This window comes from Pholcus phalangioides, unplaced genomic scaffold, assembly GCF_987345545.1.
Source record: "Pholcus phalangioides strain wild (caught in Gottingen) unplaced genomic scaffold, Ppha-v1.0 ptg000042l_1, whole genome shotgun sequence".
NCBI lineage: Eukaryota > Metazoa > Arthropoda > Arachnida > Araneae > Pholcidae > Pholcus > Pholcus phalangioides.
In genome coordinates, this window is record NW_028301628.1 from 13,178,855 (window position 1) to 13,199,926 (window position 21,072).

At 36.1% G+C, this 21,072-nt stretch overlaps 1 protein-coding gene across 1 annotated transcript in view; it reads right to left on the reverse strand.

Moving 5' to 3' along the window:
* Nucleotides 1-18,370, reverse strand: part of LOC149064495 (uncharacterized) — a 137,678-nt gene extending 119,308 nt beyond the window's left edge. The window contains exon 1 of the mRNA XM_089255145.1: nucleotides 18,146-18,370. The gene's annotated coding sequence lies outside the window, so the exon portion shown is untranslated. The remainder of the gene's footprint in view (nucleotides 1-18,145) is intronic.
* Nucleotides 18,371-21,072: the final 2,702 nt, after the last annotated feature.

Sequence of the window (21,072 nt, forward strand, 5' to 3'; positions counted from 1 at the left end):
GATGAAATAGTTAAAGAATTGATGAAATAGTTAAAGAATTGATGAAATAGTTAAAGAATTGATGAAATAGTTAAAGAATTGATGAAATAGTTAAAGAATTGATGAAATAGTTAAAGAATTGATGAAAGAAATAATTGCAGAATTGATGAAATAGTTAAAGAATTGATGAAAGAAATAATTGCAGAATTGAAGAAAGAAATAGTTGCAGAATTGAAGAAAGAAATAATTGCAGAATTGAAGAAAGAAATAATTGCAGAATTGAAGAAAGAAATAGTTACAGAATTGAAGAAAGAAATAGTTACAGAATTGAAGAAAGAAATAATTGCAGAATTGATGAAAAAAATAATTGAAGAATTGATGAAAGAAATGAATCAATGAGAGAAAAATTTCGTAATTTCTGATAGAAATTATTTCACGATCAATAAAAGAATAATTACAAAACTATTGAAAGAAATAATTTCGAGACATATTGGAAAGAAAAATAATTTCAGAATTAACGCAATATTGCCGCTGTGGTTGTCGAGAGGTTATAGTGACGGACTCGCGATGCGAGGATCTGGGTTCAAACCCCACAGTGGTGGTCGGCTGAAGTTGGTTTTCTGTGGTTACCCAACTTCAAGGCGCAAATGCGAGCCGATCTCCCCGTTAAAAAGTCTCGCCACAGAGAGCAACAGTCCTACAACGACAAATCATTCAATCATAACACTTCACTCATTGTTAGAAAAACTGGTGGCAGATGGCAGCACTACACATAACAAACATTGCACAGAAACAAACTTTACGTCAGGTTGCACTACACGTACACGCACATTCCCGCATGTACTGATTCGTTGGGGGGTTCCGCGGGGAAGGGGGGTGCATTTGTGGTGTAGCAGTAGTAGGTAGGGCCTCCAAAAAATGGCTCGGCGATCCATGATGTTCTTAAGTCAGCCACCTCGTTGGGCAATTTGCCTGTTGTGGCGTTGTATTTGTATTTGTATAATTACAGAAATATTTTAGTGATTTCAGATTAAAATTAATCAGACTTAATTGATTTGATAATCAGAAATTAATGAAAAAAATTTTCAGCAATAGTGGAAAGAATTATTTCAGATTTAATTAAAATTAATAATTGGTTAAAGAAATAATTTCAGAGTAAATAAAAATCTTTTTGTCCAAAAATAAAAGTATTTTCGTCCCTGTTCAACTGGGAGGGTAACACTTATCAGCTGCAGAATTCAGAAAAACTATTCTTCCTAAAAAAATATGTGGCATTTTGCTGAGGTTTGTATAATATTTTATCATGTGTATATATTGTTTATAATTTGTGTTAATTGCAGTTTTATTTAATTGGGTTGCTGTATTTTTTAAATATATGACATCCATATTTTTATGGGCATCTTTTTATCAGCCACCTCGTTGGGCATTTTGCCTGTTGTGGCGTTGTATTTGTATTTGTATTTCAAGTGATTTTCACTGTGCCAGTTACAACGCGGATCAATAAAGTTTTAAAAACCACTTAAAGTGTTACTATAACGACATTGTATCCCTATTGTGTTGTGGTTAATGAAATTCATTTCTTACTTCGAGTGCTCTTGAATGTGCTAAACACACGTTACGATATTGACTTGCCGAATCCATAAACACATAACGACACTATTTATTCAAATCAGCAGTCTATTAATTCTATTCTATTAATAGCGGACACGGACTTCGCATAAAGAAACGGGCCATCGCGTAAAAAAAGATGAAAGGTATTGCTGATCATGTAGACAAAAACGTTTTTCCGTTCAGAAAAAGAAAAGCACGTTCTCTTTTCCTTAATTGTTGTTATCCTCCTAATGAAACAATGCGCGTTTCGAAGCGTGATGGTCAGATATAATAAGATAATAATAGAGAGAGCAAATATAATGCAATCATGGTTATATGACAAAGTGGAAGGCCCCCAGAGCCTTCCCTCCAGCAAAAATCGCTAATAATTCTCTCTATTCGAGATTCCCTCAGCCAAGTCGTGCATGCGATTATAACGCCTCTGTAAAAAAATGACGCATCGAGTTTCTGCTCTAGAAAAAGTTATGGTTGTTCTGCGCGATTAATGATTTATCACTGGACATACTCTGTAACAAGTTTTAATTGAACCTCCAATTATGGATGGTATAGCAAATAGCTCTAGCACAAAACCGTCTCCATCCCGACGAAAATGTATCGCTATACATTAGATTTGCTCCGTGTATGTATACACATAAAAAAAAGTGAGTAATTATATAAGATACTTAGAGTGGAGAAAATCACTCTATAAATTACATAATACAGTATATAGTACAATGACTGGCCTAGATCTGACGCGTTTTAAAAATGCCAAATTATTTTAATAATGATGTATAACAGGGAAGTCTGAGGCAACGAAATCCCTTGATAAATTAATGAAAAAACTCGTCATGTCTGAAGCTATTTGGAGATCTAACTTAAGTAAGGATACAAAAGACATCAAAATTTCAGCCTTCATTAATGATATCTTATAAGAAGCTATCCTAATGAAGCTATTAACCCCCTTAACGCTCAGGGACGAGATACAGTTTGCCCCCGCTTAATCGGATAAAAACCCCTTCGGCACCAATATTTCTCCTATGGAGACAGTGTTAAAGTTTCTCGCTAATATGATATTTTCAACGATTTTTCCTCCTAAATCAGACCAGAATTAAAATTATCTTCCCGGGCCAACAGCGGACTTACTTTGCTGTCTCGTGGAGATAACATGTAAAGTGAAAGACAAATACAAATACAACACCACAACAGGCAAAATGCCCAACGAGGTGGCTGATAAAAAGATGCCCATAAAAATATGGATGTCATATATTTAAAAAATACAGCAACCCCATTAAAAATGCAATTAACACAAATTATAAACAATATATACACATGATAAAATATTATACAATGCCCATATAGAATACTTATGGTTGTCTTATTCTAAGAATGGATAGCTTCTCGATTTACCCCAACATGTTTATCGTACTTCTTTTTAAACGTGTCAATTGTGTTACAATTTACTACCTCCGGGGGTAAGCTATTCCATTTATTAACAACCCTATTAGAGAAAAATTCCCTGCGGCACCATAACCTTGCATTGTCCCTCACCAATCGATACTGGTGTCCCCTTTTAAAAGCAGTCGATTGGCGGTGTACTAAAAGTTCATGGTCCATCCTATCCATCCCATTGAAAATTTTGAACACTTCGATCATATCTCCTCGACACCTGCGTTCATCCAATGAAAACATATTCAAAAAATGAAGTCTCTCTTCATAACTCAAGCCCTGTGTGCCAATAAGGACACGCGTAGCTCTTCTCTGCACCCCTTCAACCAAGTCTATGTCCCTCTGTAGGTATGGTCTCCAAAACCTTACAGCATACTCCAGTCCAGGACGAACTAAGCCTCGAAAAAGCCGAAGAATGACTTTAGGAGAACGCGAAGAGACCTTTTGAAAATGAGACCAAGCATTCTATTCGCTTTTTTGACAACCGCTGAACAATGTTCAGAAAACTTAAGTCGCTCGTCAATGAGAATTCCCAAATCGGTGACTCTAGTAGCATCCGGCGTATTGTTTGTGTCAGTGCACGTGAGTGTAAAAGGAAAAAAATTTGACTTATCGAGAAAAAAACAGTCAACTGTCAAACACGTACTGACTGACCGACTAAGGTAGGTACATTTTCTCAGGGCGTACAGAGTCTTTAAGACTTTAAGACTATAAGATTCCCTGTTCGATGCTGCTCCGTACGAGAAAAGTTATACAGTTAAAAAACTGTTTGTATGTGATAGTTTAATAATGACGCAATAAATGTGACACCGGCAGAGATTTCGTGTTTGGTACGGAATGCAATGAATAATGATGAAGTTCATAACCATCTGAGATCGTTTAAGGAAGGCCGGAAGAATGTGAATGATGAACCATGAACGGGCTGGCCGTATGTAAAGGTGCGTCAACACATGCTCCTCGCTTTGACTGTGGGAGTAATAATAAAATAAAATGGACTTCTTTCTCCACACACGCATAATCAATCCGATTTCGACCGTAGACATACAACCTTCCACCATACTAGATGACGGAGGTTCATCGTTCGTACCGACCATTTACACGTTTACGAATTTCGCTATGTCACTCACGGCATTCATAATTGCAGGCAAGATTGATGAACATTCACTTCACAGACCTATCGATAGATCCCCGCCGTTGAGATATTTTTCTCGAACCGAATGACGAGCTTCGCTTCACGTGTGGAGAACGCCTGAGTGATATGAAGTCAGTAGTATAGAAGCCAGGTGTGTTGTGGGTGATCAATTTTCTTTTTTGCCGGGGTGAACAACATTGCATAAATTTAAATTTCTCGCATAGGATATCAAACTGAGCACACAATGGTCTGAAAAAATGTTCTTCAACCACCGGTCCATGGAAATTTCCCTGCCGGTAAGCATATCCCTCAATCTATATACAGCCGCTACATAATTATAGATTTATTAAATACTACACCGTCTCTACAGGACGATTCAGAAAAGATAGGAAAAACTTTTAACCACCAATAAAAACAATTGTCATTAAAGAATGCATGGTCTAACATGAATCGCAAACGCTTTGCGATTGCGGCCGCTCCGCAAACGGCATTCCTGTTGAAATTTATCAGGAGAAAACGAATACCATGCATGCAAGTGTAACCTGGGGAAGAAGAGGAAACAATACGCAAATCTACGTCATAGTGAATAAAATGCGCGGACGTCATCCCTGTAAAGTTATTACAGCGTTATTCCCCCGGTAAGCAAGAAAGGATATATTATGATAGTCCTCAAATCATTTCTCCTATTTTATTTTAAATTTTTCCCCGGTCCGAAAATTATTTCTGCTCTACTTCCACTGGTCCGCAATCGTAAAAAGAACAACACTGAAACACTGAATAACACTGGTCTGAAACACTTCTGACGCCTATGTATGGATTACAAGGGTTACCGAAAGGCACTGCGCATAGAGGAAAAATATTAACGCACTCGTTTTAAGAAGTTGCCAAACGGTCCAAGTTTAAATGGTATATCTAATGCAGTATAAGATGGTCTTTCAGGTCTTTCAATGATTTTTTTTGTCAATCGTGATCGAGACGTTAATTGAAAAAACTCTCCGAGTAATAACAGATTTGCACTGTTCTCCATTGTTCCCAAACAAAAGAAAATTTTATCAGAGCTGATTACGGTGAAATGAAATCGATAATAAATACACACACACGCTACTTAATTAATATTCCCTCCACTACAAACACGCAACAACAACAAATGGTGCTTTAACATCATCTAAAATGTATCACATTCGACTTCCTTTTTTTTCCTTAACTGTTCAAAAAACGTAATAAGGCGAAGAACAATTTGTAGCTCTTCACACGTCCGTTCATAACTTTTATGCCCCGAAGTTTTGTGCCCCGATTTAACAATCAATTATAAGGTCATCTCCCCCACCCCATCATTATTATCATCATCATACACCCGGTTATTATACATTATTTATTGCGAGGATTCGAACACCGTGTAATAGGTCGTACCCTCATCACGATCCTTGTTTTATATATACCATCCAGTAGCTACTTCCATTGTACGTACACTTCACGAAGAATTTAAAGTTGAAAATAAACGCCCTCCGATCGAATATCAATTTCAAAGTTATTCCTTTAAATTTGCTATTTAATCTGTTACTTAATAGGAATTGTTAATTACCAACGCAAGGATTTCATTGTTAAAATATTATTCATGTTTTTTTAAGGTTAATGGATCTCTGAATAAACTGCAGGAGTCGATTCATACCCACTTCATATTTAAGGAAAAGGGGCAATACCGTCTAAACGCATAGGACCAGCCATAATTGGCACGGACCGGGGGCCTCAAGTGTAAAAAGGGCCTTTAAGTGGCAATTAGATCTAATTAAAATGTTTGAGAGTAAGTATGTAAATTGGTAGGTAGGTATTTTTAGTTAAGTAAGGCAAACCTCAGAAAAATCGGTTTGCCCTTGGTTTGTCCATGATGCTATTAACACGGCAAGAAAAAAGGAGGGGGAGGGGGTTGAAGAGATCGTGTTGCACCACTGAAGCCACGCATTACCTCCTGGCACATAGGAACATAAGGGGACATTTAGAATAAAGTTATAGCTGTTCATAACGGTCATTGTTCAAAGTATTGGACATATATCCCTTTCAGCCCCATGTTATCCCTTCATCTCACACTTAGTGCCACAAATGTGTGCGATGCCTTTTCTCACTGTAGAATTATTTTTTTTTGACCTCAGGAAGTTAAGCACTGACTTAAAGAATTCTGTAAGTTTTGAGTTAGAAATATGGTCAATATAAACTTTGAGAGCAGTCATCAGAGGGCAGCACTTGAATCATCGGGTTTTTTTTCAAGATGGCTTCCAGGAGAAAGTGTCTCCCGGAAAAGTTTAATTTATTAAATAAAATTTCGCAATATAATTCTGAAGAAAATTGCGCATTAAGGCGAAAAAAACCTGCATCATCTTGGCTGAAAAAAAATTGTAACGAAGGGAATTATATATATTCACAAAAAAATGAATAGTTGAAAGAGAAAAAAATTGAAAAATAAAGATTCACTGACATTTGTGTTTCTGATGCATTTTTTTAGTATCAGAAATGTAAAGGTATTTTCAAAATTTCAAAAACTGAATGCTCGGATCTGAAAGGGTTATTAGGAAATGTGGCTGCTCTAAGTCAGGGGACCATGTGCCACCTTTCCCCGTGACCGTGGGATATTCTTGTGAGAGTCAACTAAAATGGAAACCACGGTAAGTGATTCCGGAAAAAGGGTGCAAAAATCTGTGCAGTAACAGAAATCTCAAGAATTTAAGTGAAATATGGCATAAGAAGTGAGACTACTTTCAGAATTAGGTAGAGCTTGTAGATAGACTTTATTTATGAAATGTGTGTGAAATATGTGTTATGAAATGTGATATTATAAATTTACTTGGAAATAAATTTAATGAGTAGAATGAATGAAATGGAAATCCTTTCCAATACGCGATCATAGGAATGTGAATACAACCTGTGACTAATTTCTTAACCCTTTCTGTACTGGCGGTACTTCAAAGTATCATCGACTTTCTAACCCCCGCATCCTCCCTTACATACCTTGTTGAGTGTTGGTATTTTGAAGTATAAAGAGGCTGTATAACTACTTTACGATTATCAGAGGATGGCACAAATGTGGGACAAATAGTTTATACAAATACAACGCCACAACAGGCAAAATGCCCAACGAGGTGGCTGAGAATATATATTATATATATATTTATATATAATATATATATATATTAATTAATACAATTCAGTTAGATGTTTCACACCCGTAAAAGAGTTTATTGCGTTTATTACACCTTTGTGTAATGTTGAGAGTAAAGTCAGGCCAAAAAGTAAAGCAGGTTCTACCTAAGTCTGCAGCAAATTGAAAGCTATTGCACAAAAATTGAAAGCTATTGCGTTCAAACTTTTTCAGCCAAGATGATACAGGGTACCTACCCATCTTCACATACAATTTTTTCAGAATTTTATTGCTAAATTTTATGTAATAAATCACACTTTTTCCCTGAGGCACTTTCTCCTGGAAGCCATCTTGAAAACCCATTGAAAGTTCAACTTCAGTTCTGCCCGCTGATAAAAGCCCCCAAAGTTCATATTTACCATATTTCTAACTCAAAACTTACACAATCTTCTAAGTCAGGGCTTAAAACTCCCTGAGATTTAAAAAAAAATAATTCTGTAGAGAGAAAAAGCAACCCACACATTTGTGGAATCACGGTCTGACAGGGTTAATTATTTTTGTGTTTTTTTGCTTTTTTCTTTTCTTTTTTTGGTTTGATGACTTTTGATGAAACGGGGGGGGGGGGGGGAGTTAGAATGATGTCATCAATCACCCTTTATAAAAATATGAAATATCCGTAATGGCATCTTACTCGGCGTGCCAAAAACAAGAAAAACATTTCCCTAGTTTGTGGGCATTTGAACTAATATTCTTCGTATTGATAAGGCCTGTATAGAGCCCTCCCCCCAAGCCACTTTAATTATCTCTAAATGTTCCACGGACCCTTCAAATGAAATGCGTCCGGGCCACTTAAGTATTCTAGAAATGTGTTGTGGGCCGCTCAAGTGATCCAAAACAGTTCCACATGTCACTTAAGGGATCTAAAAATATGCCACCTGCCACTTGAATGCTCTGGAATTGTGCCAAGGGTCACTTAAGCGATCTGTAAATGTATCACTTAGTTCTCCTTTACAAAATTAGTTTGAGGTGCCGGGCCTCATTAGATAATTCCCGAGGTCCCCATTCGGTCGGTCCGCAGGCTATGGATTTAGCATATGTGGCTTAGAAAGCGGGTTGCAAAATTTTGACTTCTTAGCCTTTTCAAATAGCATCGAAATTAAAAGAAATTGATTATAACAACATATAAAGGTATTTTATTTTGATAATTTAATTTTGTTTAAATAGTTTTTGCATCAAAAAATAAATTTTTGATCGTCTGGGGCACAAAGAAGGGGCGTCCCCCTCCCGCCGCGTACGATCTGAATATATGTTGGGGGGGGGGGGGCAGAGCTGATGAAATTTTGGCTGACACGGGGGGGGGGTGGAGTTCTGTTAATTTTTGCTGACGGGGGAGGGGTCTAATCTACTGACGTACTTGAACAGCCCCTTATGTTGCGAAAGAGTTAAATTCGGAAGTCAGTATGGGGAAAATTTAGCCACTTCATGTGCTAATGAAAATATAGAAATAATTCTCTAATCGAGAAATAGCGTTTTGTTCTGACCTTCCCGTAAACTCTCTTACGGGGCACAAAAAAAGAATGGCAATTTTCAAGACACCCATTATTATCCCTTGTACGCCAGCTGATATATTATGCAATAAATACATAATAGATATATGCATATACATAATTTATTTTGTAATACTTAAAAATATATTACATGAAAATGCATCTCAATTAACTTCGAAAGGTTTTTAAGGAGATTTTCATCCGTTAAACTGCCCTTTCGAAAGTTGATTAATTGACAGCTGACAGGGTAATTAACAGCGAAACAAAGGACTAGAAGGGTAGCCCTACTCGTATATTTTCGAATATCGAATTTCGTCCCCTAAAGGAACATTTCTCGCCCATAAAACCATTTTTCATCTAAACGATCTATCGTTCGACTACTTCGACAATCAATCTACACTCAATGAATGCTCTGATTCTATTTCAAATAGGCTTTGAAAAATCAATAAAAATATTCTTCAAACGATTGCCTATTTCTCACAAGTCTTTCTCTTTCTGTTATTTGGGCTCCAAACGATTTCACCAGGGCATGGATTTCCAATTGGTGCTCCGCGAATCTCTGGGTTGTTTGTTTACGTTTGGTTCCACATTATCGAAGCTGTAAAAAAACTGAATCGTTTGGTGAGATAAATATATCTATATTGTAGTAACATTCAATTTGATTAGGTTTCCGCTTGTACCAAAACGTAAGAAACTTCTAGATTAACGCTTAAATATGCAATTTTTTTAATTTAACGCTTAAATATGCAATTTTTTTAATTTAACGCTTAAATATGCAATTTTTTTAATTCTCTCAGCGGCAATTACGAGGTACCTCCCATTTAAAAACCCTCTTTTTCTTCGGTATAAACAAACCCAAACATCTTGTAAGTTTTATTCTTCTGAAAACATGTTTTTATAACCCCCCATGTAATATAACCTGTCACATAACGTGTCAGATAAACTGCAAGGATTAAAGTCAGCTTATGTTCTGATTTTGATAAAGTTGAGGCCACATTATTTGCATATAATAAAAGATTGAAGTGTAATAAGTTCCAATTTCACAGCACAAAGTGTGTCTGCCTTTCATGCAATAAAATAAAATTAACATGATCCCGCGGATTCCTTACAAGGTACTCATGGACCCTCAAGGGTCCACTGACCGCAGGTTGAAAAACACTTGGAAAGACACGTGGCATAACACAATTGGGGGAAGAGGGAGATCGCTTGCATTTATCGAAATGTTGAACCACGTAGAAATCCCCTCCTCCCTTTGCCATATTTTTTATATATCTAACCAAATTCGAATCTCTATCTCAAATGATAATTTCTCAGTTATATTATTATCACAAATATCTATTCTCAATTCCTGTATTTCATTAGATTGTCATTACGTTTGTTTGTTGGTAACACGTTTTAGAAATTGCTCTACGGAAAACAGCAAATTCCACTAATTTTACCCATTATTTTATTTTCAAATTGAATACAAACACAGGAAATATATATGCATTTATATCGGTACAATCTATCGGGAAAAAAAATCCAAATTATATTTTTTTCGGTCGTTTCCTATTTCTGCTGACTGTGTCTACATACATTAAAACGATCAACTGACAACAAGCTGTTCCGCATGACTTGAATCAGGTCGTTAATCGTATCGACCGACGAGGTGAACAACACTCGCTAACATCGCTAACACCACCGAAGGTCGCGCTAATATCAACTAATCACTTCACCTGGGACACTGGATATTAATGCGCCGATATTAACATTTCATACCCCCATATCAAAAGACAATATTTAGTTTAATTTTTCTTTGGTATGTGGATCTAGTAATCTACTACTCAATTACAGTCTAACTCGGATATAACGACATCGCAGATTTTATAAAATTTTGTCGTTATAACTGAGGTTGGCGTTTTCAAGTCCGTCTAAGTATGAAAATTGTAATTTTTCAAATTTAACCTCTTCACATACACGGACTGGTGATATTACGTCCAGTGGAATAAATTCAAGCAAATTGTCTGTGTTTTCTTTGCTCTCCCTCTCTCTCTCACATCACCATCGGGAAGCTTTATTGTAACCCTGTTATCTACGGAAGTTGCTTTTCTTCCGTCTTTGCTTTCTATATTTCTGTAAATGATTTTTTTTCCACACATAATAATGTATCTTTCTACCAAACATGTAAGAAGAGAGTTAAAAAAAACTCTTTATCTACCTTATCTATCATACTTTTTCATTTTATACATATTTTTTCTCCCCCCCCCCTTTTCTAACGTGCGGTTACCTTAGCACGAGGTTACCATACTTATCGCCGATTCGTCTTTCTTGCCAATTTCTTGCCAAAAGCTTGTACGTTAAAGTGACTAATAATATTTTTGAGTAGGCTATAGTCAGATACAATCAAATACTATACGTGGAGTTTTTATTTAACTATGATTAAGGTGACGTATTAGAATACTTTAAGCGGCATTAACGAGATATCTCGTCTCCTTAAAAGCCTCATTTTAGCATTTGCAAGCCGAGATATTTCGTAAAGGTGATTTCTCAGTTGAACACTTTTTCTTATACTCCTTAGTTCACACCTACTGAAATTCAAAAGGAAGTCTAATTCATAAAAAAAAAAAAAAAAAAGATATGACCTTTTCCATAAGCGGTTTAGTGATTTTTGCTGCGCAGCTTAAAGGGTTAAGCAAGAAAAATACATTAAATTGAAATCACCAACTCTTGCCAAAAATGTTACCAATCGTCGGCGAAATTGTTGATCATGGTGAAAAATAACCCTTAGTGGGAAATGAAGTTAGGCAGTAAAAAGCAGACTACACCAAGTCTGCAGTAAATTGAAAGTTATTGCACGAAAAAAAAATTGTCTTATCCCTTTCAGACCCTAGTATTCATTTTTTGGAATTTTAAAAATGTTTTTTGCATTTTTGATACTCAAAAAATGCATTAAAAACAAATGTCAGAAAGTCTTTATTTTTCAATATTTTGAAATTTTAAATTTTGTTTGTGAAGAAATGACTCACTTCATTCAAATGTTTTTCAGCCAAGATGGTGCAGGATATATTAATCTTCACATACAATTTTTTACAGAATTGTATTGATAAATTTTATGTAATAAATCACACATTTCCCGGAGTCACTTTCACCTGGAAGCCATCTTAAAAGCCCCCATGAAAGTTCAACTTCAAGTGCTGCCCTCTGAGAAGCCTCAAAGTTCATATTCACCCTATTGATTGAGATTTGCACAACTTTTCAAGTCAGGGCAATAAAAGGAAATCATTATACAGTGAAAAAAGTCCACACATTTGTTGCACTAGAGTCTGAAAAAGGGATGTGACAAAAATAAAGTCAGATGAATAATTTTTCCTCAGATATGTAGTCGATACTTAATATAATTTATAAAGGAAATGCAAATTCTCTCCATTACCGATTTAAGTGGGAAAATATATATATTTTTTAATCTTTAATCATTCGGTATCGACAAGACAACAGGCAAACATTCCCTAAATATAAATGAGATCTAATTCTAGGAATTTCTTAGGAAGCTTCATAAAAACGGAAGAAAAGCGTGAAAAGTTCAGTTACATCCGAGGTCCTTGCGTTTTCATGGACTTCATAAGCTAGTCTCATCCGAGATTAGCTCGGATTATTTCTTCATGAAAATCAATCGGGACCGCCAGTTATTGACGTTATAGTCGAGGTGCCGTTACGACCGATGTCGTTGTAACCGAGTTTTACTTCATATCGTAGAAAAGTTTGCATACAATAGGGGAAAATAAATTACCATTTTAGGTATAATCCAGAATAATTTCGTTAAAGCCGAAATAGGTGAACGTGTGATAGATAGAAAAATTATATAGAATATATAACCGCATATGAAATACAGTGGTAACTCGACTTACGATTGCTCTGACTTAGAGAGTAGCCTATTGTTTTTAAACTTACGAGCAAAAAATATGTTTGCTAAAAAAAGCTTTAGGTTGAGAAGAAATTTGACAAACGAGAATATTGAGTACGAGAAATGCGGTTCGGCAGCATTATCGGACCATTATGACTGTATTCATCTTGTAAGCATGTACTAAACGATGCCAATTGATTTGTATACCAATATTCCACGGTTATTCAAAAAAGAATTAGAGTTATTTTTCATTCTTCACTTTTCTTTTGATTCTTCACATAATCTTTATTATTTTATGTGGAGAAGTTTGATTAAAGATATACGATGCTTTCATGTTACGAGTGTGACTTTGAGGAGCGAATAAGGAAGGCATCGTACAACAAGTGACTCGACGAGTTACTGTAATATGTCTTCCGGTTCTCCCGAATACTGTTTTTATGTGAACTTTGCTCATAAACAACGCAATGTTAGAGACGAATAAGAAAGAAAAGTTTCTTAAGAAAATTGAGAAATTAAAAGAAACCTTTTGAAAAAATAGTAAAATAAAATATGACAAATAGCTATACAGGGTGATTCAGAAAATGTGGGGAAAACTTTAAGAGAGCTGATAGTACACACCAATACAAACAATTGTCATTGTTTGACTATGTATATAACTTTCCGACGCGGACACCCATACTCAAAGAATTCTGCTGCAGCTGGAGGAACAGCAACGAGTGCTTTTGCAGTTGATGGCATGTTCACCATCTTCTACTGAAGTAAGAGACATTTATTTGCCTCGCATAAACATTCCGTCATTCGAGGGGTCGTATATAAATTGGAGCAGTTTTGAGGACCTTTACAAGTCGATGATTCACAAAAACGAGCATTTGACGTACTATCAGAAGTTCAGCTACTTGAAGGGCCTCTTGGAGGGTGATGCAGCGTCACTGATCAAACACATACCAGTGTCAGAGACCAAATACATAGAGGCATGAGAAAAATTATTGCTTCCTTTTGATCGGAAGAAGGTCATAATTTCGTCCCCGATAAGACGTTCCTCGAACAGCAACCAGTTTCTACTCCTGATGAACCAGAACCGAGACACATTGACAATACTTCGGATTAGATTATTCGAAGTTCGCGTGTCATTTGTGATGAAGCTGTTACTCTGGACCCTTGGCTCATTCAAATCTTGCTTGAGAAGATTGATCCTGAAACGCGATAGCTTTTGACTCAAAAGACAGCAGAACAAGATTTTCTAAAGTTCGGAAACTTCATCGAGTTTCTCAATTCAAGATCCGCTGCTCTGGAAGGTCAGCAAGCGGAATCAAAGTGCCACAGAAATCAACATCGTCACCTAGTGGTACCATCAAGAGGTGCCCATTATTCAACGGATCTCACATACTACATAAGTGTCAAATATTCAATTCTTGGTCAGTGGCCGAGATGAAGAAACAGTTATGTTTCAACTGGTTATCCAGCTCTCACAAGATTTATTAATGCTTGTCGCTGTTTAGGCGTTCGCGATGTGATCAGCGGCATCATTCTACTCTGCGCGAAATTGTTTCCACTAGTGTTACCGCTGCGTTATCAGATGTGCCTGTATCTACCGAGTCTGAGGTGCATGATCCCACAGTGTTTCGATCAAATGTTCCCGCTAATGTTTCGTTCTGTACTCTATTACCTGCGGCTCAAGCGTGCGGCTAGGATACGTCGGGTAATCGTCACATTATCCGTGCACTTCTCGACACGGGCTCTCAATGGTCTTTTACTAGTGAGGCATGTATTCAAGCATTGAGCATTCCCCGCAAAAATGCCCGCTTTACTGTGAAAGGAGTAGTAGCTGTTGACGTCGGTATCACTAGAGGGTTAGTGAACTTGAAATTATATTCTACCCATGATCATATTCATTATATTGATTCGTATATCTTGAGAAAGTTAACAGCTCCATTGCCTACTGAGTTTGTTCGTTTGGAAGAAATGAATTCTTATGCTGATTCGCTTAAATTAGCTCATTTTAACTTTGATAAGTGTAACCGTTGAACATATTTCTCAGTATGTCTCTTCCGAAAATGCATCCGTTGAAAGTTGTGGTGATATTATCTTACGGGTGGGAGGCCGTTTGTAATATATTCCTCTTTGAACCGTTTCAGTTTTTGGAGTTGACTTGGCAGGGCCTGTCAACATAAAACAACACAGAGGTCGCGGATCTGTTTCAACGACGGAATATATTGCTGTTTTTGTATGTTTTGCCCCGAAAATTGTTCATATCGAAGTTGTCGATGATCTTATATATACCCAGTGCATTCATTGTGACCCCTCAACGGTTTTGTTCACGGGGAGGTTCTACTAAACATATTTACAGTGATAACTCCACGAAATTTATTTAAGATGGTATAGTAGGTTAGGCACTTCTCGAACTTTTAGGGTATTTTCAAAAGATATTGCTATAACTTGTTAATCAACAAGTAAGATTTGTGTTCTACCCATGTATCAAGAATAATATAACACCATGCATATATTTTTCATAGGGTGGGGGTATGTTTGAGTATGTATATGTTACGGTAAAAGCCCGGTAAATCCTAGGTTTTACCAAGTCGAGTTGGTAAAAGCCCGAAATACTCTTGAAAACGTATTCATTTCGGGCTTTTACCAAGCCGTGTAACATATATAACTCTAGTATTTCGTATTATATTATTTTTCTCTGTATCGCCCCTAGATGGCACCGCTTACACAATTATTATCGATGCTACTTTTCACGCCTTTTGTGGAAGATGTTTTTTGTATCGGTTCGAGTCGGTCGTACCGTTGGTCATGTCTAAATAAACGTTTTATTGTAATTGAAACCTTGCGTTTTCCGTATATAACGGCGCGTTCGTCGTTCGTATACAGTCATCAAAGAATGCATGGTGTAATATGAAACGGCCGCTCCGCAAACGTTAAAACGGCATTCCTGTTGAAAGTTGAGGAAAAGAGCACCATGCATGAAAATGTAACCTGAAGAAGAAACCGTATGCAAATCTGCGTCACAGTGAATAAAAAGCGTGAATGCCAGCCCTGTAAATGTATTCCAGCGTGCAACCGTTCTAACAGTTGTAACGTACGGGATAATGGCGCACTTTAGCAATACTGAAAAAAGCAGAAATGCATTTCGTTTACGGAGCTGCAAACGGAAAATCCACAGAGGCAGCACGAATGTACGGTGAGCGTTTTCCTCACAGGCGGTTGCCCAATCCGAAAACATTTGCGCACTTGCATCGGCAGCTGTGCGAAATGGGATGCTTTCTTGCTTCCCGGTCTGATGTAGGTCGTACAAGAACTGACATGTAATTTAATGTGCCTAGCAATGAAATTCATATCTTCAAAAGATATCATATAGAAAAAAAATTAAATTCCACCCTTAAATATACCTTCCTTTCCTTATTTTTCCTCGTTGAATTACAACTCCTTACTATAATGCCAATTTATAACACAAAAACATTTTAAATCTCTTGCAGTTTTAAATTAGTTATACAAAAATATGTGTCAGTTTAACTCGAAGTTTTATTTTATGGAAACGAGACCAAGACGAAAAGATTTCGGAATAAACGATCTCGATTTTATACTCAATTGATATATTAATGGCATATAAGATGCATAGTATATGTTTCTTATATTCGATTACGTCATTTTCGTGAAATGAAAGCATAAAAGAGCAGAAAATAATGTAATGATAGAAGTGAAATTTCAGCTTATGAAGCTAAGTAAAAAAAAAAGTGTCTCCAATTTATCCTTTTCTTTTATGATAATGGTCGTCATTTTTATAACGATCTATCAAGGAGTAGTCAGGTCTTATAAAAACGTATGTAATTTTTTTTTAGTTCAATTCAAGAATGCCATGCGTAACATTGTGAAATTGCTGTCATTAAACAAAATAGCATAATTAAATGAATCGGAAAACCTCGAAATTATTAAATGTCTTTAATAATTTCTCTTTTAAGTTAAATTTTCTCTTAAAAGTTCTCGCCAACATTCAACAGGGTCAGCGCCAAGATTCAGACAGAAATCGTGATTTTCAAGGAATCAGAAATGCATTATTCAGCAATAACGATTGTTTTAAAAGCACAATATGCAAGCAAGCTCTAACGGTGTCAAAATTCTTCCAATAAAAATAATCAAATAAGATTTGTTTTTAATTATTTCGTTGATAATGCAGTTTTTATATTAACACATGCGATAGACTCAAAATCAATGTTCTAGATAATGGTTTGGAACGGTGCTTCAAGCTCCCTGTGTGCATCGGAAAGAAGACTGTGTTTCGAATAAATCATAAAATACGCACGTACAAGAAAAAGCTGTGTGTTTTCTCGTCAAAACAATCAATTGATATTTGATTAATTCTCAAGTAATCTGAGAAACGAAACTTGGTTTATATGAACTACGATACAGGTATTTGAACAAAAATCAGCTATCTCGGAGACACACATATGGAACCGAATCACTGAATTTATTTTTAAATCAATAAATTCAAATAAAATAATATTCGCTGAATGCAATTCATAAACATAATTTAGGAATTATAGATACATACAAAATGCATTGGTTGCTCTCGCAGTCAGAAATATCGTTTCATACACTATTACTTTAACCGGTATAGCTGTTGTACTACCTTGTAACATTTTTGAAAGGAGCGGAGCTATTGCACTACCCTACAAAAGTCCTAAAAGTGGTGGAACTATTGAACTGTCATGCAACATACCTGAAAGGAATAGAGCTGTTGCACTACCTTGTAACAGTCTGAAAATAATAGAATTATTGCACGTCGATTATATTTGCCCCTTGACAGCAGTGGAACTATCACACTACCTTGTAGCATGCCTAAAAGCCGTGAAGTTTTTTTTTTCAGTGACTAAAAAACATTGAAAATTGCTTTTCACTTGAGGCACTCATTGATTTCCAAAAATTATTTCATTTAAAAATGAAACTTGAAAATTAATTTCCAAATTATCTTTAAATTTCAATTAAACCTTGGGCGAAGTAGAAGTTATTTTTCTAGAAAACAATTAATTTATTAAACATAATAATTTATTAAACATAATAATTTATTCTACTCCCTAAAAAATTATCTACTTGACAGCTTTTGTGATAGAGACTCTCGTAAAAACGTGAAATTTTATATATTTATATATTCTGTGGACGAATATCCCATGAGGGTGATTCAAACATGTAAAGGTACTCAAACGTTTCCATTTCCCAGAAACCGTCTCTAACGAAGACAATCTAATGAAAATATTCATGAAATTTTAAGAATTTTAGCAGTTCATGTTTCATTCGCGTGTATGAGCTGAATTTCGAATGTGCCAATCCTGGTTCGGGACCTACGTCTCCCTCACATCCATGTGCCAGTGACAAAAACGTAAATAATAATTACTGACATATAGAATAACACATGAAAAAGAAAAACGGAAATAATTACTCACAGGAATGATAATCTGTAATAATTGGTATCCTTTGCGAGTAAGATAATTATAGATGGGTTATTTATAATTTGGGCAAAAATAAAAAAAAACTTAGTTGGACGCCGGTCCTGACCGAGTCCACAACCGTGAACGCAAGGAACGTCGAGGAAACGTTTGCTGCATCCGCGCTGTTTGAGAATCGCTCAACTTTCTATTTCTCGAACGTCTTTTCTTGGTTTCGTTATTTCGCGCTCAACACATCGTAGTACTACGTTTTTCATTGCGTACGCACGACGGGCCACATGTCGGCCCAATTTCTTAGTTCGTTATTCGTACGCTTGGTGGCGTCAACGGAAGGCAAAGAAAAGAAAAAAAACAAAGGGACACAAAAAAGCCGCTTACAACGAACAAAAAGCTGTCGACCGAGAAGCGGAAAAACAACGGCTTTTTTTTATGGTGAAATTCAAGAATGGTAGAGAATTCTTTTTTTAATTGCTAAGTGTGCCAGAAACCGATCAAATCGATTAATTACAACTTTTTGTACTTATTTTATAATTTAATTTTTGAAAGTTTGAAAGATGGAGTTTTTTCGAGAACATTCGGTTTGGTCTTAGCACGGTATTAGTCACTCAAACTAATTTTCTACCTGCACTCATAATATAGAAATCACGTAAAAACATTTTTTCATTGCTCTCACCTTATAAAATACTTTAGCACAGGGGTCCTCAGCCTTCCCCAGACATGGCAAGTCAAATTCAAACTTCGAACGAAACTTGCGGGCCACCATGCTGAAGTATTTTGATTTTATAGGATAGAATATCCATATTTAAAGTACATTATTAGTGTTGTTATCTTTAAAAAAAACCAACAGGGGGCCTAAAGTGATTGAAAAGACATCATTTATTCTGAGATTATAGTTTTTTTTTTAATTCTGAAGTCATTTCTTTCTGCTGGAAAAATTAAATACTTCTTTTGATTGTTCTGAAATTACTTTAATTAATTAATACATAACTATTATTTACTGTTGTTATTTATTCCGACGTTTCTGTAACTCCGAAAATATCGATTTCATTAATTTTGAAATAATTTCTTACAATAATCCTGGAATTATTAGTTTTTCAATTATGAAATACATTTTAATACCAATGTTCCGAAATTATTTCTTCACTAATTCCGAAAATATTTGTTTCAAAAATTATTTCTTTGAATAATTCTGGAATTATTCCCCCATTAATTACAAATAATTTTGCGAAATTCAATTACAAAATAATAAATTCATTAATTCCAAAAAAATTCTACAAACTTTTTCGACAGCTAGCTGATGCGAAGATATATTTTGGAAAGAGAAAAAATTCAACTGCCCCTTCGGGGAGAATCGAACCCACATCCTTTCACTTTCCGGGCGAACGCCCTACACTACAGAGGCAACGACCATCGCAATCTTTCCTTGGAGCTCTTGTATCCGAGGATGGATAAGTCACCATCTGGTGGCATTGCCAGCAATTGTGAGCTTTGGCCTGAGTTAGGTCTGGCCGTGTCGTTCCGTTCAGTGCACACGAACTCCAAGGAAATATTGAGATATTTTTTTCCTCTAGGGCGTTCACCCGGAAAGCGAAAGGACTTGGGTTCGATTCACCGCAGGGGCAGTTAAATTCCCTCTCTCCAAAATATATTTTCGCATCAGACAGCTGTTGAAAACCTTTGTGTGGATAGCGGAGAGTGACATCATATCCTCGCAAAAAAATCATCTCTTTCTGAAATTATTTTCCGTATTATTATTCCGAAATTTCTTTCTCAATGAATTGCGAAATCATTTCCTTCAAACATCCCGAAATTATTCCTTTTGGTAATTCTGAAACTATTCATCCGAATTGATGATATTGTTTTATAATTTCTTTCATTCCAAAATTCTGAAATTGTTTTTTCATGGAAGTAATTTTTCAGAATTTCTGTAAAAAATCTGTAGGTAAATATATCTTTTTAGAGGTCGAATTTTACCACAAAAACTGACTGAGCATCGTGCACCCTCTCTCACTGGCCTACGGGTACAATCATTATTTTTTCCTTAATCGTATGCATTCAATGTTTTCAGCCATTTTATAAAAATGGTCAGCGGGCCACAGCAGAAAGTTTCGAGGGTCAAATGTGGTCAGCGGGCCATACGTTGAAGATCCCTACTTTAGAGCATACATGCTTAAACCTTGAAAAGTTTGTGGACCTGCGGAATGAGACAAAGGGTTTGCGGACGAGCAAAAAAATAGATAAATCGGAGAAAAATAATTTCGATACCAACATAAATGGGAGAAATAAATTGCGGAATAGAAACAAATAAATTCACGGGGGGGAATACGTTAATAAATAAGTGAGAGAAATAATTTGGAAAAATGACCTCTTGTAGCGTCCTCTCACCACTCGCACTCTTGGCACGTCTTCTATTTTTAGGCTTTCTTGCTTTCAATCCGCACAACTCCGGTCTATCGCCATGGGCAATTTACTACCGATTGAGTTGTACCGGAAGTGTGAGTGTGCGTGTACCTAACAGTCTGAGTGTGTATATAGTGTTGCGTGTAAATTTTTTGTGGTGCCATCTATATTATAAATTCTGAGTGGAGTGTGATGTTTGAATATTTGTACTGTTGTAGGCCTGTTGCTCTCTGTGGTGAGACTTTTTTTGAGTGCGTTAACAATTTCATGTATCGTATTATCAGTAACTACACAAATTAACGTAATTGAATAAATCGGAAATTCTGCTGGGGTTGGGGCGGCAAAACCATGTTTGCCTCCTGACAAAAATCCTAGTTACGGCCCTGATAATGCCATACATATTAATAAACTTATCACTACATAGAAAAAGCAATAGCATGCGATGAAATGATTCCATCGCAACCCATTCCATTCCAGGAAGTCACAAAGATTCAGCAGCGTGTGTGTGTGTGTGTGAATATATA